Source organism: Pinus tabuliformis, chromosome X (assembly GCF_031772625.1).
Source record: "Pinus tabuliformis cultivar Carrire ecotype Pingquan chromosome X, CPIR1, whole genome shotgun sequence".
NCBI lineage: Eukaryota > Viridiplantae > Streptophyta > Pinopsida > Pinales > Pinaceae > Pinus > Pinus tabuliformis.
Window position 1 is genome coordinate 271,304,908 of NC_142308.1, and position 26,701 is coordinate 271,331,608.

A 26,701-nucleotide genomic window follows, 5' to 3' on the forward strand; every position below is an offset into this window, starting at 1 on the left:
TCTTAAATACCTAGAAGTTTCTCTATTTTTATGGGGACACTGTCATCATCTACTAAAAATGTAATCAATAGTGTTCACGTGCTAGTAACATGGGAAGATCCAGGAAAGTTCATTTAAAATTCTTTAATGATATCATGCTTTGCATCCACAACATCATTTATAGATTCTGACATATGTTGTTCAGGAGGTGCATATCCTACCGTGTGTGGTTGAGCAGGTGTATTAGTCTTAATGACCGTTGTGTCACTCACAGGTGGAGCATCGATGCTGCTACCAACACCGACCCCAATAATCATAGCATGAGGATCATACTCTGCAAAAAACTCCTATAAAATAAAGAGTTTTTTTAATAAAGGATGAGATAATTAAAATCATAAAAAGAATGTGATAATTAAATGAGTTGATCACCCCATAATGATGAATTTGGCACATCAAGGTTTTGATTTCACCTCTTATCTCTTCTTTCTGAGGCTCAATCAGAACTAAAGAACTAAATTTCTTGTTTTCTTTCATTCAAAGCTTCTTGATTTTTTAGATTGGATTGACAAACATAAAAATTTATTCTTCAATGAGCTCTTCCTCATGTGCATATGTGGACTGCTCTAAGGTTGGTGCCTTCCCCTTATCACCTTATTTATCAAATAAGTGTAATGTGCAATTCATCCAAAATTAACCATCATTATATTAATAAGAACACATCTATTGACATATGTCTCAATTTATATAGAAACTTCACATTTATCATGGCCAATATAAAAGGTTCTACATATATAAAAACTTCATCATCTTGGAAGGCTATGGAAAGAGGAATTATGATAGGATCAATATATATTCCATATTGTATAGAAGCAATATTTTTAGAAGGATGAAGGAATGCATTTTATCAATTTGGTAATATGCATATTGATCTTTCATTTAGTTATATGATGCCTAAAAATATGAATCTATCTTACTCTATAATGGACAAAATTCTACTCTAGAATAAATATCATGGTTATATTATTTTACATACAACTACATTGATGTTTACCTCCTGTGAGGTTGGTTCCCTTTGACCTTGATCAACCTGCCACAATATTTTAAGCATGTTGTATTAAAATGTTTCCTCAACTTACAAGATGTATATCAATATAATTTAGTAAATGAAAATCATAGCATACAATAGATATTTCTTACGAGTTGGGTAAAACTGAATACATACCGCCCCCATAATATCAATATTTGTATCTATTCTATTCAAATTGTAATCAATGAGAAACTCTTCCCATGCAACTATTGATTTAATGGCACATACGAATACATGGTTTCCTTCACATCCCTCGAATATGGAATTGAATTGCTTATTTGTGGTCACGAACCATGTACTATTTAGAAACCCTGCAATATTCCCTTTCGTTTTTGGGCTTCCATCAATATACATAGTTGTGCCTTTATTTTCATGATTGTCTTTTAGTTGTATATAATTTTTGGCCACTCCATATCTTCTCATACTTTTGGTATATTGGACTAGCCGTACCCAATCATTGTAGTTGTAACAAGTTTTGAAATAATCCATCAATTTAGTTAATCCTTTGTAACATACCTTTATTCCATCCATGGAAAATAGCCTCAAACCATGCAATAATGATGGGGAAATGCAGTATATCCTTTCATTTACAGAAAAAATAGTTTTTATTTCAAGAAGATCCTTGGGTGATCATTGTTTCACTAGATGTTTGTGCCTCAAGGGAACCTCAATTTCATCTATGCTCACATTATCATAAGAACATGACCCCCTTTTAGCGAGAAGAAAATCAATGTGTCTATGCAATTTTATTCTAATATTTTCACCTCTAGTTGTTCTTCACCTACTAGACGACGTAACAGATGTTTGGTCAATTTCTTCTATCCTACCTAAACTTTCGTCACTCGACGAAGATAGATTTGAAAAATACCTATTTCATTGAATATACTATAACACTCCATAAAATGAGAGAAACTGTTAGAGAGTGTCATAATGGATGTTGAGAAACATTTTGAAAAACCCATAAGACCATTATAATACTACAAGTGAGTCACAAGAAAGTTCTATGCATTTAAAATATTCAAGTAATATTTTAAAACTTGAGAACTTGAGAACCTATTCATCCTAACCAATGTTGAATGAACTCACTCGATAACTTGAGAACTCAACATAATATGATAGCATTTAAACTTCCATTACAAAAAAATACCCACATACTTCGATAGTCAACAAGGCTTCTCCCCTATGATGTTGGCAAGGGGAAGGGTAAGCCCCACCTGAATCATGATCACCGTTGGTTAACTAATAGATAGGATCTCAGACATTCCTCACCCCTATGACTTGACTTGGCTTACCTAGTGAATGAAGGGGTAATGCACATGATATTTGTCCTAAACACATGTGAAGACCCAACAAATGTTATTACCATGTAAGGTGTGTGAGTGGAATATGTCCAGTGTAGTTATGGAACATGGAGACATGCCATATACAGTATTATTTTTACCATTATAGACCTTGTGTTGAGGTTTACAACATAGATACCGTAATTCAAAATAATTAGGAAATGCATACAGGATGAATGCCCTTTAGGGATAAATATAATTTTGAAGACATGTAAAAAATTGCCACATGTGTTGATTATGATAGGATTCAAAAGTTTGAACATTGCTCAAAGAGTTAATCTCTAACTTTTTTCATCTCACAAGACCCTATGACCCTAGACATATGAAATTATCTTTTTCTCCAAGCATATCCTAAGGATTTATGGTCCCATTCATAACATGATCCTACAATAGATGGAAAAAGAAACTAGTGAATTCTTCATATCCTATTGATGATCCATATTATGACATTTCTACTAATATTAATTGCTTCTATCAACTCCCATGAAATCCAACACTAGAAAATCTCTATGGGCTTATAGAGTGACTATCATATCAAGCATTTTCTCAATGGACAAAAATAATACATCAATTCATAACATGTATCTAGTCATACATCCCATGCATTAATTAAACAATCATATGTATCAAATCATGTCAACACTTGACTATCATATGGATAACATAATCACATATATCTAATGTAAGTAGCGTCAACAACGTTTATCAAATCATAGAGCATATCATCCAAAATATGAGCATTCACATAGTCACAATTTCATATCCTACTCATAATCAACTACAATTCACTAATTATATCAGAGATGAAATATACATTAAGATTTACTCATTATGAATATAGTCGTAATGTGCATCATATGCAAATTAAAATTTTATAAATCACAATATTATGCCATCATAATATACATACATTCTAGTAATAATTGATAGTCTTACCTTTTCATGTATATGCACAAAACCATAAACAACATAGAAATTATCATCTCAAATGTACTTATCTATTAATATCAACAATTGATAAAGGTGCATCTATGTCCATATATATAAGCACACTAGTGTGGACATATCATGTAATGTATCAATTGATTATCTAATTTATCGTTATGTCAAATATAACATATAAGTTAGCTCACACTGTAAAAGTATGAGTAATCAAAGTAAAACAAAGGATTGAAAAACTAATTGCATAATGTGATTTTTCTCAATAACAATCATAACAAAATATCAAGGTGGCATAAACATATGCCAATGTTGTCCATATGTCACATAATTGCAAGTCATAGATATCTAGGTACTCACACATGTCATCCCATTTTCATAAGTCATAAAATGTGGGGTTTTACATACACCCACCCTTGAAGAATATTTTTCCTAAAATTATAACCAACAAAACTAAAACTTCATATAATCAACAAAACTAAAACTTCATACATAGTGCTTATTCCCCCCCTTGATTAAGAATCTCATATTTACAACGATTTAAAGAGCATGAAACATATCGAAATCAATGAAAGAAACCCATAAGGTGCTTAAGAGGGTAATTCTTCACAACACTTAAGATATTTCATTACCTCAAAGTATTCTAAGAATTTTAGTTACCACTCTAATATCCAATCAACAATATCTTTTTAATATCCAAGAACAATTATTTGATCGTTAGTTAAATAGAAAATTATTAATGTCACACCCATTTAATATAATTCAATAATAAGGAACTCGCTCTCCCTCATTTGAGGACACACATCAAAAGATATCTATTTGATCCATGCAAAAAGCATAGGAGATCCGATCCAGTGAGGTAGCAAGAAAGGAAACAAGTTTCTATAGAGACTAGCAAAGGAGGAAAGTGTTGAAATGTAATTAATCCTAGTCTTCATAATTGTACTTAAGTAATGACTTGATGTTGTACTTGTCAAATGAAAATGTAACTAATGTACTTGTAGCAAGAAAAATAATAAATGTAAATTGTATTTTCTAGAATACTATTAGCCCTTAATCACTATATCAAGATGCAAACCTACTGTAGAAAGAGAGAGGACACTAGTAGCTTATTTTTTAAGGACAAAAGGATCTGCTAGTAGCCAAAATAAGGCCACAATTATTGACAGTGGAGCGGAGGTCAAAAGGGAAAACCATGAAGTTTGCAATATCCATCTATTCCTCTGAATTTTTGAAGAAACTCTCACCCTCTGGTATGTAATTTTTAGTCATTGTTTTTATGTTGTTAAGAAAATGTATCTACATTATATTAATAGGAAAAAATATGTATATACTTTACATCCAAGAGTGCATTCTCTGCCTCTGAGTCAGGAAACCAGAGATGGAAATTGAAGGGATTTTCCCCAAGAAGGAGAAACCAAATAATTTGACATTTAACCAAAAACATGCTTCTAAGGTCTGTCATTACATAATTGTTGCATGAGAAACCAAAATTGGTGCACAACAAGCCATAAGTGTAATGACATAGGTCCGCCATCCACACAAAAAAACAATGCTAAAGAGGCCTACTAGGAGGCCAGATTGGATTGAGAGAACCAACCTAAACTTCATCGTGAGGCAGAGGAACTAGATTCTACCACACTAAAATTGCATGGTTTCCACACTGGTGCCATATTGCACCTGGGCGATGCCCTGAGATTGCATGCTGTCAATGTCTGCCGGAAGCTCCTCAATAATGTAGCAACCATAGGGATTTGGACGAGGAAGGGAGTAGGGAGTGTCAACCACCAAGGGGATAGGAGAATGGGGGGGAGGGGGATGGGCCACTAGTGCGGATGGGATGGATGGAGACGAGGAACCAATAGGAAGGGAATGAGAGGGGGAGGGAGAAGGAGAGGAGGAGGAGGGGATTTTTGGTGGAAATGTGACACAGAGGACATAAGTAAGCTATATGAACAAGGAGGAGGAGTGGCTATGGTGGGTGGATAAAATGAAAATCTAGTTGGAGGCCTGAAGCCTTTCTTGAGATCTTTCCTTGAGTTTTCGGGTGAGGAGGTTCCTGAGAATCCACAACATCATATGACCTTTGCGATTCTCTGCCTCCTCCATTGTAAGGAAATCTCTATGAATGGACTTTGAAATAATGTATTCGAACATCTTTGAAATGGTGGCATAATCAAAGGTGGTGGGGAGATGCCCTTGGCCTCTGCCTCTGCCAGGGCATTAGCCTCTCCCCCTGTCACAGTTCATTATCTGATGGTAGTAGAGAATATTTGCAGTGCTAGAGATAGATGGAGTGTTGGAGGGAATAAAAGAGGGAGAATGAAGTTGGGAGAAGGGAATGTTAATGGTTTTAATCGATTTGTTGCAGGAGTGCGAGAGGAGAGGGGAATGGTACGAAGAAAATTGCAGATCAAGAGGAGGAGTAGAGGTTGAATCTACCACTTATTGAGGGATGCGACCCAACTGGAGGTCGCTAACGTGAGATATTGGGAAGTGTGCCGAAGGACTCGTGGGCACCCGGATATCTGCTCATAGAAAAGCTCATGGTCATGTCCAAAACATAACCAGATTTGAAATGAATGGGATAGGAATTCACTCAAGACCCTCGTAAAGCTGGAAAGAAGCGTGAAATGTTAGCCATGAGAGATATGTGCAAGTATCCTAATCAATCAAATCGGTCTAGGGTTATTGTTTCCATTTCCAAAACAAACACAGGGTAAGAAAGCAATCCAATCTCACTCTATCTTCTCAACTTATTGCAGAATGTAGTTCTCATCCATCAAAACGCAACTCTCATCCATCCAAGGAAAAATGCCAAAAAGAAAATGTAGAGAGGTATGGTTATTGGATAAGTTAAGGATTGACCAAGCATGACTGTGAATGTTGTGTCAATTTCATAAATGCTACATCTGAAATGGTTCCAAAGTGATCAGATAAACCTTGGTGCCCTGATTAGTCGCATGGATGTAAAAAATGTGGGGTTTCTTTTCCCTCATGATTCAGAATGCAAGCAATATTGTTGACACCTAATAATAGGGATTGGGTGAAAAATTGTAAATAGTGTAAATAATTAATAATAGAAAATGAAGAGTCATCGGGAGATGAAACTCAAGAGTCACTCCCTCATGTATATAACTATGAACAACCCAAATGAATAAACAAATTCTCATTTGAGGAGTTACCTCCTGGCCTAACATGGTATCAGAGCCAACTCCCTTTTTGGCTTCTCTGCCTTTGTAACTCCATTCTACCTATCTTGCCTATGTTCTACGTATTTTGCAAAACTAACACCTCTGCCATAAATCTACCATACTCCGGCATCGTTGGTCATGCTGTCTATGCATTAAATTTTTTGAAGACTGTGTTTTATAACTAGAAGGTGCATCTTTGGATACTGCTGGTACGAATTATTGAATGATTGTGTTACTGAAGGAGTGGAAGTGAGGTGCTGTGTGAATGCAGTGTTGTGCGTGACAAGAGGAAATACTCCCAATAGGCCTCCATACCACAAGCACGGTGAAATGGTGCGGAATGGTATACGTTTATAACTGTCATAGATTTTTTTTTTTATATAAACTGTGGAATAATTATGTTGTTGTTGTCTCCATTTCATAAACTGTCTCCATACTTCTTCTATCTCCATTACACCACTCGCAGTCCATATGACCCTCACTGTTTTGCTTCTTCTGTTGGTTCAAATGGGCAGAAAGTGCCCTCATCTGAAAGCTGAAAATGGGTGCACGACAAGAGGTAGTCTTCCAGAGGGTTCTAGATAGAAGGCTACTAGTTATTATTATTGTTTTATTCATCTATAAGTTCATTTAATTCATGCAAAAAATATTCAACAAATGGAGTTCCCGTGATGTCATCCATACAATGTCTGCAGTGTTCCCTCCCTCACGTTGTGTGATAATACCTCCACATACTTCTGCTAACATACACAGTCGACTCCTGCTGCCATATGCCCTCCCAACATCCCACTCGGCCCTTGGCCTTCAGTCAGCCCTCCACATATAGTTCTGATACCACTCCCAAGTTTTGCGCAGCGGAATCGTGGTTCTGATATATGTTGGTATTACTTCCAGACCAAGGTATCCGCAGACTTCCCTTCTGCTCTCCCATTACGCTGGCCCATTAATACCACATTAATACCATTACTCCCCATTGCTATCTAGTAATTCAATTCCCCGGTTAATAATAACTTGTCCAACACATAAACGTTGGTATATATAACGTCGATACACATATACATTGTTTCATATATATTGTCCCGATCAATCGTTGTGAAATATGTGATATATAACTGTGATATCACAAACAAACAAAAAATAATATCTCATTGTGCCTCCATTGGGCCCTCCACCTATATAAACCTCCCTCATATATCCCCTCCACCACATAACCCCTCCATCATATATGCCTCTATTATATACATTAGAATTGTAGTTTTTTTACAACCAGAAGTGAAATTTCTTACAGCGTATTGGCAGCAGAAGTACATTTTTTTTTACAGTACACAGATTTTTAAAATGCATTCATTGATATCTATTGTGGGATTGGTTCTCATTGGCAAGGAGAACTACCCAAAATGGTCACATAAAATCAAACACACTCTCATTTTTAATGATTTGTGGAAAGGAGTGTGTGTTGGAGATGGAGATAAAGAACCAGAACAACCTACCTCAGACAAGGAATTCACCATTTGGGAAAATAAGAACAACAAGGCTTATGCCTTGATTACAGCATCAATAAATGAAGAGGTGAGTCACCATATTTCTCCATTTTCAAATGCTTTCGAAGCCTTACAAAAACTGAAGGAACTCTATGACTCACACTCTGCACTTGAAGTTTTTCAACTCATGATTAAATTGTTCAACCTCGAATTACAAAATGACGATCCTCTTGTTGTTGCATTAGAAGTAAAATCTATTATGCATGACATCAAAGTCATTAATGTTGAACTAGACATTCCTCTGATAGCTTTTTTCAAGGCACTTTATCCCACTTACTCAAATGATCTTGATTTATTGCAAGCAAATGGAAGCCTCAAAGAAATTACCTTTGACTCCCTTATGAAAAAATTTGTTGAAAGAAAGAAAGATTTTGGGAAGAAGACATCTCCTCGGTGTTCTGAATAGGTTGTGTGTCTTGCACATAAAGAGAAGAATCTTGCTCAATATTCTTCCAAAGGAAGAGGTGGTTGAAGAGGAAGAGGAAGAAGAAATTTCAAAGGTAGGGGGGGCAAACACTCTCAAGGTGAAAAGTCATATTTGCATTACATGCGTTGCAATAGAGATGGATCACATGATGCATCCACATGCAAGTTGCCTTGGGACAGACTTGAGCAGGAAAGAAACCAACGCAAAGGTAAAACTAATGACAAAGAGAAAGGTAAAGCACCTAAATCTGCTCACTATGTTGTGGCACATTGTAATATTGGAGTAAATGAAGACTTATTTAATGCTTCACCTGCTTCTTGGAAAAATGATTGGTTGCTTGATTCAGGAGCAACTTTCCACATGACCTTTAGAAGATATTTTTTTGAAGAATTTACTGATAATGTTCATGGAGCAATATACTTTGTAGACAAATCAAAACTCAAGCCATCTGGGCTTGGCACAATCAAGCTTAAATTCCCTCATCTTCCAGACTTTCTTCTACATGATGTTTTATATCTCCCATAGCTGAGGAGAAACTTGTTGTCCTTGGTCCACATTCGCTAGCAAGGAAAATCTATTAATATGTTTGATGATAAGGTTGAGGTGAGAAAAGCATTAGATCACTCACTTGTCATGATGGGGATAGAAGAAGAAAGGCTTCTCAAGCTGCAAGGTACCTCTACTCATGCACAAAATTTCCCATACAATTCTCATTATGATGAAGGTACATTTCCATCAAGTTTATTATGGCATGCTATATTTGGACACTTGAACTATGACATCCTCCACTTGTTGAAGAACAATGGTGCTACTAGTTTGCCTACAATTCCTAGGAAAATTAAGCAATGTGATGCTTTCATTCTAGGAAAGCATAGCAAATAGTCTTTTCATGATTCACATTCTAGAGCACATAGAAAACTTGAACTCATTCATTCAGATTTATCTGGTCCAATGCCTATTCCTTTTGCAAATGGAAATAAATATATGATGACATTTATTGATGACTACACTAGAATGTGTTGGGTTTATTTATTGAAGAACAAATCTGATGCTTTTCAAACATTCAAGAAATTTCATACATGGATTGAAAATGATGCACAATCTCATATTGGCTCTATTCGCATTGATAATGGAAAAGAATACACTTCAAATGAATTTGAAAACTATCTTCGCCAACATGGGATCAAACATCAAACAACTGTACCTTATAATCCCCAACAGAATGGAGTAGCTGAAAGAATGAATAGGAAAATCTTAAATATGGTGTGCTCCATGATGTTTTTCAAGAATGTAAAATTGATGTTTTGGGTTGATGTAGTTCTATGTGTTGTATATGTAAAGAATAGATGTCCATGTAATGTTATTAGAAACAAGACTCCTTATGAAATGTGGTATGGGCACATTCCTTCGTTAAAAAATCTCAGGGTCTTTGGTTCCACCTATTATGCCTCGATACCAAAGGTACATGGAAACAAACTTGGTGCAAGGAGTTGTAAGTGTATATTCTTGGGGTATTCGAACAACTCCAAAGCATACCGTCTCTATGAGGAAGTTAATAAAAATTTTGTTGTATATAGAGATGTAATCTTTCTTGAATCATCCAAAGCTGACACTATTGTTGAGTGGCAACTTGATCGCTAGGATAGATTCACAAATGCAAAATCATTTCAAGAATTTGGTAAATCAAATTCCACATCTTAAAGGAGGGATTCCTATGATGGATCAACCTATGGAATCTTCTTCTGAAGCACTCTCTCCCACGCATGAAACTCCAACCATTGATGATACTTTGAGTGATGTGATTGACAGAACTGGGAGACTCAATCTTGATTCAGTCCCAACTCAATCACCGAGCATCCTGGACCATCTCAGAAAGGCCCCCCAAAGTGGCTAACAAAGACACTTGAAAGTGTTCATGCTGATGAGGTTGGAAAGACAGGAACTAGAAATTAAACCCGACAAAATGGAGGTGATGTAGATGACTTTGATTCGCCTGTTGATATGGATGTTTCTTATGATTGTGAATTGAATTTGTCTACAGATTTTGAACCAAATTCCTTCAAAGAAGCCACTTATCATGATAGATGGAAAGAAGCAATGAAAAATGAGTATGATGCCTTGATAAAGAATGACATTTGGAAGCCGGTTGATCCTCCATTGGGAACCAAACCAATTGGCTGCAAGTGGGTCTACAAGAACAAGTATAAAGATGATGGCTCACTTAACAAGCACAAAGATAGGCTTGTGGAAAAAGGTTTTGCATAGAAGGAAGGGGTCGATTATGAGGATACTTTTTCCCCCATAGCAAAATGGGCTACCATCCGGACACTCTTTGCCTTAGCAGCTCAGAATGGTTGGAAAGTCCATCAAATGGATGTAAAAACTGCTTTCTTGAATGGATATCTAAAAGAGAATGTTTTTATGTCCCAGCCTAAAGGATTTGCCGTGAAAGGACATGAACATAAAGTATGCAAACTTGTGAAATCCTTGTATGGCCTCAAACAAGCACTGCGAGCCTAGTATGAAAAATTAACTGAGCATCTTCTAAAACTCAATTTCAAACATTATGCTCTTGATGATGCAACTTTGTTTGTCAAGAAAGTTGGAAAAATAGTTGTATATCTTGTGGTATATGTAGATGAGCTTTTGATGACAAGGAAAAATGAGAGCTACGTTGCATCCATAAAGAGGGAACTGAGGAAAGGTTTTGAGATCACTGATTTGGACTATGTTCATTACTATCTTGGTATTGAAGTAACTCAACACCCGAAGTCCATATTACTTTCTCAAAATAAGTACATTGGAGATATGTTGAACAGGTTTGTCATGGCTATCCAATGGAACAAAACTTAAAGGTCACATCCATTGAAGGAAAAGAATTTGAGAATGCAACAAAGTATAGACAACTTGTAGGAAGTCTCTACTACCTGACTACTACCAGACTAGGCATTTCGTTTGTTGTTAGAATCCTCTCCAGGTTTATGAAAAAGCATTGTGAGGGACATTGGTCTACTACAAAAAGAGTTCTAAAGTACTTGAAGGGAACTCAAGATTTTGGACTCAATTATACACAAGTGGGTGACTTCAGCTTGATTGGATACTCTGATTCAGACTCCGATGGAGATAAAGAAACTAGGGTATCTACTTCTGGCTATGCTATGAGTCTTGGATCAGGAGTTGTCTCTTGGAGATCACACAAATAATCAGTTCTAGTATATTCCACAAGAGAGGCAGAATATGTGGCATCAACTGAGTCAACAAAACAAATTGTGTGGCTCAGGAAAATGCTAGAAGATTTGTAGGTAAAACAAGTACATTCGACTCCAGTCATGATTGATAATACCTTTGTAATAAAGTTGGCCAAGAACCCAAAGTTCCATGATCCAACGAAGCACATCAATACAAAATATCATCTGATTCAACATCATGTTGAGGCCAAAACATCCATCTTCGCCATTGTTCCACTAATGAGCAGATTGCAGACATCTTCACCAAAGCGCTTGGAAGAGAAAAGCTTGAAAGGTTAAGAACAATGCTTGGACTCACCAACATCCCTTCAAATTGGGGGGGGGGGAATGTTGACACCTAATCATAGGGATTGGGTGAAAATTTGTAAATAGTGTAAATAATTAATAAGATAAAATGAAGAGTCATCGAGAGATGAAACTCAAGAGTCACTCCCTCATATATATAAATATGAATAACGCAAATGAATAAATAGATTCTCATTTGAGGAGTTCCCTCCTGGCCTAACAAATACAAACAATGCAAGGTTTCTTTTCCCTTGTGAGTCAGAATGAAAATGATAGAATCAATGTGAGGTTTCTTTTCCCTCTAAGTCATAATGCAAATGATACAAATACTGTAGGGTTTCTTTTCCCTCTGAGTTGGAATATACAAATAAGGTGTTGCAAAAGATGAGCGGAGATATGAGATGTTGTAAAGACTAAAAATCAAACATGAATATACCTCGAATTTCTCAATTAAAGGAAAATTTAAGAAATCATTTTCAAATTTGATATGCAATCCAATGGTTAACCTGAATGTACCTTATGGATAACTCAACATTTGAGTGTTAAAACATGGACAACAAGTAGATTTTCTAGATCATGCCTTTGCTTTGCAATGCCATGCTCGAAAATCTAAACAAAATCAATAAAAAAGACATAACCAAATTGAATTCCATGCTATAATGCCACTTATTTAAGACGTAAAATAAAAGCATATTATCATAATGCCTTGGAGCATTATGCTTTAGTGGTTGATGTATAGACAAGACATACCTTCTGTAGAACATAATTTCCGAAAACATTTGTCATGAGAATCAATGCTTGAGGAAATATTTCCATAAAAACCATATTCTTCTCTTCAAAGCTTGCACTTTCAAGTTTTTTTTGAATAAAACGACTTCCAATTTGATCAACGCTATATCCAAACACTTCAAAATTAGTTTCACTTGCTAAAATGGATTATATTTCAATCATGGAATGAAGTGATAATCAAGATACCTGAACTCAAAAACATGCCCAACAATATATGACAATTCAAAACATCATTTTTTGTTATTCTTGAACTCTTCCAGCAAAGAGGAACCATAGCACTCCTCTATGTCACCCCCATTTTCAGACTGCCAAGCTCCCACAGATGAACTCTTTGAACCAGAGGAATAACGAGGGCTTTGTTCATTATGTCAAATAGGTGAAGTTGTAGATGGCATAGGAGAACCAGGAAGCACAAGACTTCCAATTGGGCTACCTGGATATGGCATGGAAAAGTCGAAGGAAGGATTGACATAACATCTTGGACTAGCATTTCCACCTTTTCCCTAATACGAAACACCATATTGCAGCTCCTATTGAGCAAGAAAATCAATCAAGTAGGATTTCTGGAACTCAAGAAAATCAAGATAGGAGACAACCATGTAATTCCTTGATATATAATGATCATTCAATTATGTGTCCATTCGTGCAACATATTCTGCAGTTCTCTGCAATCGTTGCATGCTTATTGGATCCATGATTGGCATCTAAATTCCAACTCCCATTTTCCCACTTAATATATATAAGTTCTGTAGGTCTATGTTTCCTCCTGATATTCCTGTAGGTTGTCTACTAGGAGTAGATCTTGAATCCAAGCCAACATCTGCAACAATATTGTCAAATGTGGGAGCCAAAGTACTAGGTGTGGTAAAGTTGGCCATCATGGGTTGTTAAAGCATTAGATTAATTGGATATTAACTTAAGCCAAAAATAGGAGTACATACATTTGAAAGATGTGAAATATGATATTGCCCATTGGAGCAATCCCTGTTAGGCATCCCATGAGATGATGTGGAAACATAAAAATTAGGTGTGATAGATGCAGATTGTTGATGTAAGTGAGCACCTCTAACTTGATATTTGGAAGTAATTAACGCCATGTTAATTTCTGATAGTCGTTTACTATTTTGATTGAAGCCAGGGAAAGACCAATGTTATGTCTTTGTCAAAATAGGTGACTTGACCTTGCAAGATAGAACACATGTGTTGACGTTTTGCTTCAGGCTCTGTAGCCTTGGTGGTGGTGGCACAGTGACATCAACACCTTGGGAACATAAAAGCTCAAATGTTAACATTAAAAACACAATAAATATTTATGTACCAACATCTAATTAATACTTAAACCTGAAAAATAAATGTCACCTAGTAGTGACATAATAATTAAATTAAAATTTTGAAAACCATATTCCAAAAATAAACACATTTATTAAAATAGTTATAATAATGTTAACATTTGATTCTAGCCACATAAAATTTCACCAACATTTATTATTTATATGGACAAACGGTCACACTTCTAACTACTCAGTAATGAGATGATGATGTACACGTTGGAAAGATTGCCAAATCAAACCCGGAGTCCTCGACATGAATAATAATTTAATTTATGATATCGCAGAAGTACATTGGAATTTGATGTTGAAGCATAGTCCACTCAGATTCCTTTTAAGTTTATTTTAAATTAGGATTTGATGGTGAAACAAACTCCACTGACATGACTTTTTAAATTTCAAAGAAATAATTTAATTTTAAATAATAATATATTTATAAAATTTTATGTGTACGTTGTTAAAACAAAATCATTATTTTTATTATAAATTTTGATTTGATAATTATAAAATTTATATATTTTTTATTTATAAAGAGATAATTAAAATATATGTGGACAATTTTAGTATTGGTTTTATCTTGAATTTATAAAACAAATTTTTTAAAGGGTTATATTTAATAAAAAAAATGTAATTTTCAAATAAAAAATTATTATTATTATTTTAGTTTTTATAATTTTGAAGGTTTTATTGTGCATAGATGCACTTTGTATTTCATTATCGGAGAGATGTAATGTTTAACATTTTAACTCCGTAAAAAAAATTAAAATTAAAATTAAAAAACAATATAAAATAAAACACAAAAAATTCTTCAACTCATGGTCTTTTTCTATAGTATTTTTAACCCATGGTTTTTTCCCATTGTAATCCTCTCTAATATGTCATATTTAAAGGCTCACAATTAAACTAACCTAGTTCCATCTTAACTCTAGATATACCAAGCGTAAAGAGGGATCAAATATCTTTTCACTATAAAAGAGGTTTTCACCTCGAGAGAGAATTTTGATCCCTTTAGGCGCTTAGTAGATTTGGAGTTAAGATGGATCTAGGTTGGTTTTAAGAATCATAATTGATGGAGTTGTGTGGTTGTTGATGATTGTTTTCACTGTTATTCCCTCCTTGCCATAAGAATTTACGAATCATGATACTCATCTGATTATGAACAGATTTAGGAACCAATAAACCAGAACAAAGATATAAAGGGAGAGAAGAAAGGGCATATTTTACTAGAGTAACACAACTAGTTGCGGTTAGCCATTGAGCTCCCAAATTCAAGATTTTCTTTTTGAACTTGGATATAGTATCAATCTAGCTATCTGGATTGGAAGCTCCCAAGGATATTGGAATTCCAAGATATTTAAAAAACTACCATTTAGATTCCAAAGGAAAATACAGAGTCTTAGAGGTTTCAACAGGAGTGGCGATAGGACTATTCCAACCAAAAATCAGACTCTTCTTTTTGTTGACGAGGCCTCCAAACAGATCCAAGTATCGATCCAACACTTGCTTAAATTCCATGAAAATTAGCTTTGACGCACTTCCCAAAAGAAGTGTATCATTAAAAAATTGTGAATGGTTGACCTCCTTCGTGTTCCTTGCTATGCTCAAACCCAATAATTTCCCTTTAACCCTGGAAAGTTCCAAATTCCCGCAAAGACTTTCGGGCACTAATATGTATAAAAGAGGGGTAAGGGGGAATAACCCTGGTTGTTGGTGATTGTTGATGGAGTTTAGTAGTTATATTTAATTTGTAAAACTAAATAGTGTTAATTTATTTTCAAAAAGGATGTAATTTATAATAAAAAATAGAATTATTTTATTTTATTTTTTAGATTTTTTTTGTAATATTTTTTTTTTGTTTTGTTAAAGTTTGCAAAAGGTTTGAAAATTTCCATATTCCTTGCATAACTTAAGTTTTCTCTAATATTTCCCCTCAATGTCATTATCTTTAACATTCCTCTAACTCCACTCTCATAAAATTTCTCTAATATTTTCTCCCACCCCCATCCTCACCCTCATAACTTCATATGAGGGTGGGGGAATATCAAAGAAAACTTATTCAAAGCTTGATATGAGGGTGAGGCTAGGGCGGGGGAGGAGGCGGGAGTGGGTAGAGAATATTAGAGAAAACCCGAGATAGGGGTGTGTGGAAATATTAAATAAAACTTAAAGTGGACATTTATTAGAAAGTCCCCCACCCTCCCGCCACCATGACCACCTTCATATAAAAAGGGTGTAGGGGTGGCGAAAAATATTAAGAAAACTTATTTAAGTTTTCGAGCATACTTGAATGAGGATGGGGGAGGGAGTGGGTAGAAATATTAGAAAAAACGTATGAGAAAACTTAAATGAGAGTGGTGGTGGAGGGATATATTAGAGAAAACTTTAAACTTTCTATAATATTTCCATTCACCCCAATCTCAATTTAAGTTTTCTTTAATATTCCCCACTATCCCCACCCTTAAAACACTTAAAGTGAGGGTGACATGGGATGGGAGTAGCGGGAAGTATTAGGGAAAAATTAGGGTGGGAGTGGCGGAAAGTATGAGAGAAAATCTTAATTTTTCTCTAATACTCTCCCCCACCTCCACTCTCAATTTATGTTTTTCTAATATTTGATTTTTTTTATCATTTTTTTTACGGAAACTTTTTTTTTGTTTTTCTTTTAATTTTAATTTTTTTCAATGTTTTAATTTTTGTTTTCTTTTATGTTTTTCATTTTTATTTATTTATTATTCTATTTTATTTTATTTTTTGGTCCATGTCAATCATCAATTAGCAACGAGATCTCAATATGTGTTAATTTGATAGTTGATTTTAAATTCTTATTTATAATGGACCAAGTCTGTCCACACAATGTGTCAATTTCATGGTGGGTTTTTAAGTTTTCATTGCAATGGGTTGAGTGTGTCTACACCTTGTGTCAATTTGATGGTTTATTTTTAATTTTTTGTTGCAATGTGTCAAGTTATTTTACACCAAGATTTTAAACTAGCTGCAATTTTAGCATTTAAAAATAAATTACTCTTGGTATATTGACTCTTTCATTCAGGTGTTCATTTTTAATGTTTTTTTAGTCATAATTTTTTTTTCTTAATGCCATAGTTGAAATATGTTGAAAACTTAAGGTTTTATGTAGTCATGATCTTTAGTTTTAATTCCATAGTTGAAAAATTGTCAAAATTTTAAGTTTTTTCTAAGTCATGATATTTTATCTTTAATGTTATGGTTGAAAAGAATTACAAGTATTTTTTTATTTCACACCATCGCTGAAAATTGTTGGAATTTTTAGACTTTTCAGAGACGTGATATTTTACCTTTGATGTCATTCCTGAAAATTGTTTGGCTTTTAAGGATTTTCAGAGATGTGATATTTTATCTTAAATGCCATACATGAAAATCGTTGGAATTTTAAGGTTTTTCGGAGTCATGATATTTTATCTTCAAAGTTATTATTAAAAAATGTTGAAAATTTACCCCGAAAAATAAAATTGTTATTCCAGCATCATCACTTTTAATTTTCAGGGTGTTTTTTGCAAAAAAAAAAAATGGTTTTCACTTCCATTTTTTTTAAAATGGAAAATTTACCCCGAAAAAAAAAAAAGTGTTGATGCATCATCAACAATTTTCATTTTCGGGTTGTTTTTTCATGTTATTTTTTTTTTCTAGCTAGAGTTCTCATTTTGATTTTATAGTTCTCGTTTGATAGTTTACTTTATTTGTAGTCATTCATCTTCCATGTTCAAACATCACCTTCTCTACTTCCCAGTCCCTTGGGTGATCCATTTGTTAGCAAGGTTTCCTCACATCAGAAGGTTATCAAACCAAGGCATATCCATGCCTCAAACTATCATACCAGTCATAACATGCTTCATGGAAACAATGGAGACTATTGGGTACTAGTGTCCCACAAGGGTCCTATTCTTTAAATATTTTACCAGCATGTTGCCACATGCTCTAATTCTTTTGTCATTATTGCTATCACTCTTGCAGCCAACTTCAACCATCCCAACTGAGAAATTTTCCATGCTTTCTTACATCAAACCACATAAATTTCCATTAGATTCACCATAAGGAATTGTAATAATTCAGATCATACCTCATTGGTAACTTATCAATGAGGTGACGCTAGCCATTCTATTTTGGTTCTAGTCATGTCAAGTCAAATTAGCCTGTAGATCAAATCATCATGTATAGTATTATCACATCTGGTTATCTCAAAACCCAACCATCATAAATCAAAATCTTAGATTATGTTCATAATTTTAAAATTCAAAACTACATAAAATACTGACAGTTATCTTCAATTTTTTCTTTGATTTTTCCTTTATACACATCAGAATGGTTGTCTAACGAGTAAGCATCCAGTGGCCTTTTCCATACACATTCTGGATCGGTTACCAAACCCAAAAAACACCTAGTGCATTCTCTTCTCTTTAATATTGTACACACTTTAGATCGGTTTCCAAACCAGCAAGCACCTAGTGCCTTCTCTTCTATACACTGAATCGGTTTCTCAAAGAAATAAGGAAATCTATAGGCTTACCTCCATCCTCAATCATCAAGGGAATCTAGAGGCTCCCTCCACCCCGTGAGTATGGGCATTACCAAACCAGGTTGTCTTTTGTTGCAAAAATATTATCATTAGGAATCCAGAGGCTCACCTGCCTCCACCCAACACATAACACATCACAGGAGCCCAGACAGACCCATACTTTCCTGCCCCAAACATGTTACACAACAAAACGTAATATAAAAAATAACATGTACACATAACACATGCACCTATACACATGGTTCATCACATTGTGACATAGAATCTAGAGACCACACCATCTCTATTCATGTGAACCAGGCCATACTACCTCTAGTGTCTTTTCCATGCTTCACCACATGCGTCCACAATCCTAATCCAGGATCTGTGGCTTTTTTAATTATCCATGTTTGTCCAAACATGCCATGGATCACAATGTTTTCCTTTCATTTGTATATCCTTCAACATTCCCTATTCATAATATAAACACATCATAATATAAGAATCATATTTACATGATATTAAATCATAGCTTAGCCAAGGCTACCTTTTCCCAATTGATTCCTCACATAGTTGGGAATCACAAACATGTCATCCATTCATATGATAAATTCATAATCATAATCAATCATACTTTCACAAGAACGATCCATACAATAACTTGTCAATCACAATGGAATCATATACATTTATTCAATCATCAACATGATCATGAACTCAACACAATTACATGTGTTCATAAGCTCAAGGTTAAGAGAACTTCATTTTTATCCATGCAAAGAATGCACATCATTGAGAACAATAGTTCCCATCTTGGCTAAGGCATTTGTTACGTCAATCCCATTTACTTTACCTGACCAGTACTCAAATTACCTTTCTTGTTACCTTTTTCAATGGCTATCCTGCTACTATTCATTCATCCTTATGGATCCAACCAACCCCTGAACTGGCTATCATATTTTTCTTTCCTGCCTTTAGTTACCCTTTATTCATGCACTAGGATTCATCTACGTCTTACATTTCCTATTGGGTTCCATTCAACTCTTCTCGAGATCCGTTAGTTTTCCTCTTTTTCCAACAAATTCCCAAGGTCCCGAAACATAGAAGGAAAGAACAAGAAGAAAACAAAGGAAGCATAGAAGTCCAAATAGTAATACAAAACCATAAACAAAGTGGTATGGACATGCATCAATCACATTCAAAATCGTAAATCAAGCATAAAACCGATCTGAAAGACCAATTGCACAAAACTTTCAACAAACCAATGACTTGATCCCCATGAATCCCAGTGTTTCCAATGGTTCATAAATAAAATCTTAGCTTGAGCCTTCTTCAAAATTTTATGACAACCTCCCTTACCCATCCAATTCCTTCCAACACGCTACCATATACACACGATTTTTAATGCATTACTAAGTATAAGATTATCCTAGTTACCTTGCCTTGTTGTATCAAGCACACTGACCTGTAATTGAACACATATCTCAGTTTACATATTAGTCACATGTCTCAACATCCAGGACACAAATAAGAATATATATATTTTTCTCAACATAAATTTTCAAAAACGAGAATTACTACATGCACATGCATATATCAACTCTCAAAATATTTCAATTTCCTTGACAAGTTAAGTTGTAATTGGAAACCAATTATTATGCCAAAACAAAAACCACTACTTCCATTCAACCTCTATACCGAGACCAAACAACAATTTAAATTCAGCCTTTATGCCAATGTTATTAATCAAGGCATTTGCAACCTTAAGGTAATAGTTAGAACTATTTATCATACCTATTGGGTGTGGAGCCTGATTATCTTCTATATTCAAAGGTATAACTGCATTGGACCCCAGTTTGTAATGGGGCAGCAACGCTGCCTGTAAAATATTCGTTGCAAGGGGTCCAAGGGGCGGTGGCTACGACCTTTGGGAACCCCCTCCCCCTGGCGGGGGATCGAGGGCAATGCCCCCGAAGCTAAGAACAGATGTAAAATTGCCTTGTAAAATGATGTAATTTCGTAGTCAATCTGGGCCATTCATTAGGCGGAGATCTGATGAGAGAATTTATGTTTATTTTAGGGTGTTTTGCCCTAGAAGGAAACCCCTCGCTATATATGAGGAAATTGTATTGCGTCTATGTAGATCTGTATTCTTACTGAGGAAGAGAGAGGATATTGAGAGAGAAGAAGGAATTACAACGGATCTACTGTAGGTTATATCTCTTCATTTTGCTGCATAATATAAAAGAAGGACTGGCTATTTCTTCGTGGACGTAGCCCAAACTAGGTGAACCACGTATATCTGTGTCTCTCTTGTTTTATGTGTTTTCTGTGTTTATATTTCTGCAATATTTTATGTGTACCATTGCTCTGTAATATATAATTCTCTAACAACTGGTATCAGAGATGAAGGTCTTTTTTGGCTGACAAACTCGCAGGAGAGAAGGGTTCCTGGTTCAAGTGGGATCAATGGCGTAAGATGGTAGGTTTAGGGTCAAAAAAATTAACGGCCAAAACTACCAGCGGTGGAAGATGCAGATGGAAGATTATTTGTACCAGAGAGATCTGTACCAACCATTGAGCGGAAATACAAAGAAGCCGATGAGTATGACAGACACAGAATGGGATATTCTTGACAGAAAAGCACTTGGAACAATAAGACTATGCCTAGCAGTGTCGGTAGCATTTAATATTTCAAAGGAAACGACAACTGAGGGTTTAATGTCGACATTGGCCAAACTATATGAAAAACCCTCGGCCTCAAATAAGGTATTTCTTATGAAGCATTTATTTAATATGAAGATGTCATAAGGTGGATCTATTACTGATCATTTAAATGAGTTTAATACAGTTACTAGTCAGTTAAGTTCTGTAGGCATAACTTTTGATGATGAAGTTAGGGCTCTGTTATTTCTGTGCTCATTTCCAGAAAGTTGGAATGGTTTAGTTATGGCCATTAGTAACTCTGTCTCTCGACCTAGTACTTTAAAGTTTGATGATGTTTCGGTACAATCCTTAGTGAGGAAATGTGACTAAAAAGCTCTGGTGAGACATCAAGTAATTCTTTGACTGCAGAGACTAGGGGAAGAAAAATGGAAAGAGGAAAGAGCCCTGGATATCGCAGTAAGTCAAGAAAAGGCAGATCCAAGTCCAGATCTGGGATAGTGTGCTGAAAATGCAGGAAGAAAGGACACCTGAAGAAACACTGCAAGTCTCGAAAGAGAAAAGAAGAAGACGCGCAACAAGAAAATAATCATGAAGCGAATGTAACAGGTGATGTGTTGCAAGATGATTTGATTCTTTCACTATAAAATATTATTGATGCCTCGATGGTAGATTCAAGGGCCTCATTCCATGCTACACCTGATAGGAAACATTTTTATGATTATGTTCAAGGAGATTTTGGACAGGTTCGATTGGGTGATGATAAACCCTCTAAAATCATAGGAATGGGTACAGTTTCATAAAACAGCAAAATGGAAATCAATGGCTATTGAAGGAGGTAAGCCATGTTCCAGATCTGAAGAAAAATCTAATTTAAACAGGGCAGTTGGGAGGTGAAAGTTGCGTGACTACTTTCACAGATAAAACCTGGAAGGTCACTAAAGGATCCCTGGTAATAGCGAAAGGAGGAAAGGTTGGTACATTATACTTATGCAATGGTATTTCTAATTCTGTTAATGCTTTAACCTCTATAGGAGAAGATACGACATTTTGACATCATAGGCTCGAGCACATGAGTGAGAAGGGGATGCAGATTCTTCACTCAAAAAATTTGTTGCCAGGTTTGAAGCATGTTGACTTGAAATTTTGTGATAATTGTGTTTAAGGAAAGAAGAAGAGAGTCAGATTCCTTAGAGTTGGGAAAGAAAATAAAAGCGAAAAATTAGAGCTTGTGCATACAGATGTATGGGGACCTTATCAAGTATCATCTCTTGGTGGCTCTCATTATTATGTTACTTTTATTGATGATGCAACCAGAAAAACCTAGATATATTGTATTCGAAATAAATCTGGTGTATTTGATACTTCCAAGAAATGGAAAGCTTTGGTTGAAAATGAGACATGAAAAAGGTTGAAGTGTCTCAGATCAGACAATGGAGGTGAATATTGCAACAAAGAATTTGATAGGTACTGTTCAGGGAATGGAATTTGTAGAGAGAAGATAGTTCCAAGAACACCACAAGAAAATGGTGTGTCAAAAAGGATGAACAAGACAATCATGGAGCGTGCAAGGTGCATGAGATTGCTTGCAGGATTGCCTTTAAAATTTTTGGCAGATGTTGTAGATACTAGTGTTTATCTCATGAACAGAGGGCCTTCAAGTTCCTTGGATGGTGGTATTCCAGAGGAGGCATCGACAGGTAAAAAGGCAAACTACTCCTTTTTAAAGACTTTTGGTTGTGAAGCCTTTTTCCACATTAATAAAGATAATAGAACAAAGCTTGAGGCAAAATCAAAGAAATGTACCTTTATTGGATATGGTGTTAATGATTTTGGTTATCGCTTTTATGATTATGAAAAACGCAAAATCATTAGGAGCAGAGATGTTATATTCAATGAAAAGGTTTTGTATAAGGATCAGCTGCAGGAAAAGAAACAGGAAAAAGAAAATAGAGAATACACAGTGCTTGACGAGATCACAAGAAAAGTGATGATGCCTGAAAATCGTAATGATCAACAACCACAACAACAACAAGCACCTCAAACACATGAAAGTGGTGTTAGAAGATCTACTAGGATAAGTAGACCCCATGAACGATACTCTCCTTCATTATATTATGTATTGTTGACTGATTATGGTGAACCAAAATGTTATGAAGAAGCAGTGTAGGTAGAAACTAGGAAGAAGTGGGAGCAAGCCATGAAAGAAGAGATGGACTCCTTAGCACATAACCAGACTTGGGACTTAGTCAGGTTTCCTGCGGGTAAAACAACATTGCAGAATAAATGGGTTTACAAGTTGAAGGAAGAAGATGGAGGTAGAAAAAGGTATAAAGCTAGACTTTTGGTGAAAGGGTTTGCATAGAAAAAGGGTATAGACTTTGATGAGATATTTTCTCCTGTTGTTAAAATGACTTCAATCAGAACTACTTTAAATCTAGTATCAGCTGAAGATTTGCATCTTGAGGGATTTGGAGGAAGAGATATATATGCAACAGCCACAAGGATATGAGGTAAAAGGGAAGGAGAAACTAGTGTGCAGGTTGAAGAAGAGCTTGTATGGCTTAAAACAGGGTCCAAGGCAATGGTATCTAAAATTTGACAGGTTTATGTCTGAACAAGGTTATACTAGATGTCACTCTGATCATTGTGTTTATATCAAAAGGCAAAATGATGTCAACTATATTATATTGTTATTGTATGTAGATGACATGGTTGTTGTAGGTTCTAACATGCAGGAAATAAATGTGCTCAAAAGAAAATTGGCAAACTCATTTGCAATGAATGATTTGGGTGCTACAAAACAAATCCTTGGTATGAGAATAACTAGAGACAAGAAGAATCACAAATTAACATTGTCTCAAAGTGAGTACATAGAAAAGGTGTTGAAAAGGTTTAATATGCAGAATGAAAAACTAGTTAGCATACCTTTGGCTATCCATTTCAAATTAAGTAAGGAGGAGTGTTCCAAGACTCAGGAATAAATGGCTCATATGTCTAAATTTCCATATGCATCAGCATTGGGAAGCTTAATGTATGCAATGGTCTGCACAAGGCCTGATATTACACATGCAGTGGGAGTTGTAAGCAGGTACATGAACAATCCAGGAAAAGAACATTGGATGGCGGTGAAGTGGATTCTTAGGTATTTGAGAGGTACTACAAATCAAGCATTATGCTTTGGTGGTTCAAACATTGCTCTACAAGGATATGTTGATGCAGATATGGCGGGTGATAGAGATAACAGGAGGAGCACAACAAGGTATGTGTTTACTGTAGGTGGAACAACTGTCATTTGGGTCTCAAAACTACAAAGTGTTGTTGCACTCTCAACAACAGAAGTAGAGTATCTTGCTACTACATAGGCTAGTAAAGAAATGATTTGGTTACAAAGGTTTTTGGATGAATTGGGTAAGAAGCATGATTTGGGCAAGTTATACAGTGATAGCCTGAGTGCCATACATCTTGCAAAGAACTCTGCATTTCATTCCAAGACTAAACATATACAACTCAAGTACCAATTCATATGGTCAACATTGGAAGATGGAAAGTTGAAGCTAGAAAAGATACACACTAGCCAAAATCCTGCAGATATGTTAACAAAAGTTGTAACCAGGGAGAAACTGAGAATTTGCTTAGTTTCAATTGGTCTTCAAGTATGATGAAGAAGATGAGAAACATCCAAGTCCAAAGTGGAGTCATTGTCCAACAAATGAAGCAGCAGTGGAGTTGCTATAATTAGTCTCCAAGTGGGAGATTGTTGGGTGTGGAGCCTGATTATCTTCTGTATTAAAAGGTATCACTGCATTGGACCCCATTTTGTAATGGGGCAGCAACGCTACCCGTAAAATATTCACTACAGAGGGTCCAGGGGGGTGGCTGCGACCTTTGGGAGCCCCCCCCAGTGGGGGGATCGGGGGTAGCGCCCCCGAATCTAAGAACATATGTACAATTTCCTTGTAAAATGTTGTAATTTCGTAGTCAATCTGGGTCGTTCATTAGGTGGAGATCTGACAGTAGAAGTTATGTTTAATTTATGGTTTTTTTCTCTAGAAGGCAACCCCTCACTATATATGAGGAAATCGTATTGCGTCTATGTAGATCTGTATTCTGAGTGAGGAAGAGAGAGGAGATCGATAGCGAAGAGGTAATTACAGTGGATCTGCTGTAGGTTGTATCTCTTCATTTTGCTGGATAATATAAAAGAAGGACTTGTTATTTTTTCATGGATGTAGCCCAAACTGGGTGAACCACGTATATCTGTGTCTCTCTTGTTTTATGCGTTTTCTGTGTTTATATTTCTGCAATATTTTATGTGTTCCATTGCTCTATAATATATAATTCTCTAACAATACCAACATTAACGCATTCATAATCACGCCTTTACAAGATTAAAATTCAGCCCTTTCCCCAAAATTATCAGCCTTAATTATTATCAGTCTCTTTATGAAGACCCCTACTATCATTTGTTAAAATTATTTTGAGAATTTTAGTCTTCTTTCAACGTTCAATAGTCATGGTAGCTATAGGAAATATTAGGTCAGAACAAATAATATCATTATGCTTAAGTGATATTCATCTCTGCCTTTAATTATTTTGCACACAGTTCTTGTCCCTAGCGTTGTAACCAATTCCTGTCATATACTTTGAACCTTTCCACATGGGTGAAACCTCACAGAAATAAAAGAAAGAAAATAAATATTTTCCAAATGATGCAAAGTTGAACCTACTTATACATTTAATGGCTCACCCAACAACCATCCTACAGTCTTGGCAGATTCAACTGTCCCAAAAACTATGACATCGCCATATGCAGATGTTACAAGATTACACCGAAATAATCCTAATTTCAGTGCTAGTAAACAACATTAATAAATTTTCAATTTTTAGGCAACATGTTCCCATATGCCTCCTTTCTTCTTCTTTTTTGAAGTATTGACAAGTTGACATTGTAGCAGGAAAAAAAGACTATAACCTTTGAGGATAATGCTAGTACATTCCAAGACATGAATGAAGCCAAGGATAGATCACAACACTACTAGAGAATATAGCCTTAGTTATGAAAAGAATTAATAGCATCAATGATCCAATGGTATTATCAAAATCAATGTAATCAACATTCCAATGGCATCCTCTCAACATCATAAAATAGAAAAATAACCTTCCTAAATGGGAAATTGTGTCCTAAATATTGGCATCATATACGGTACAGGAAAACATAGAGAAGGTTTCCTATTATTAAGAGCATCAACTCCATAATTTAACTCAACAACATGATTAAAATCAACCTCTTATTCAAATCCAACAACAACAAGGCAGTTCATAAAATTGACTGTCATATGCAGCAGT

General features: G+C 35.4%; 1 pseudogene; it reads right to left on the bottom strand.

Moving 5' to 3' along the window:
- LOC149139428 (protein CONSERVED IN THE GREEN LINEAGE AND DIATOMS 27, chloroplastic-like) overlaps nucleotides 1-26,701 on the bottom strand; it is a 102,143-nt pseudogene that overhangs the window by 69,058 nt on the left and 6,384 nt on the right.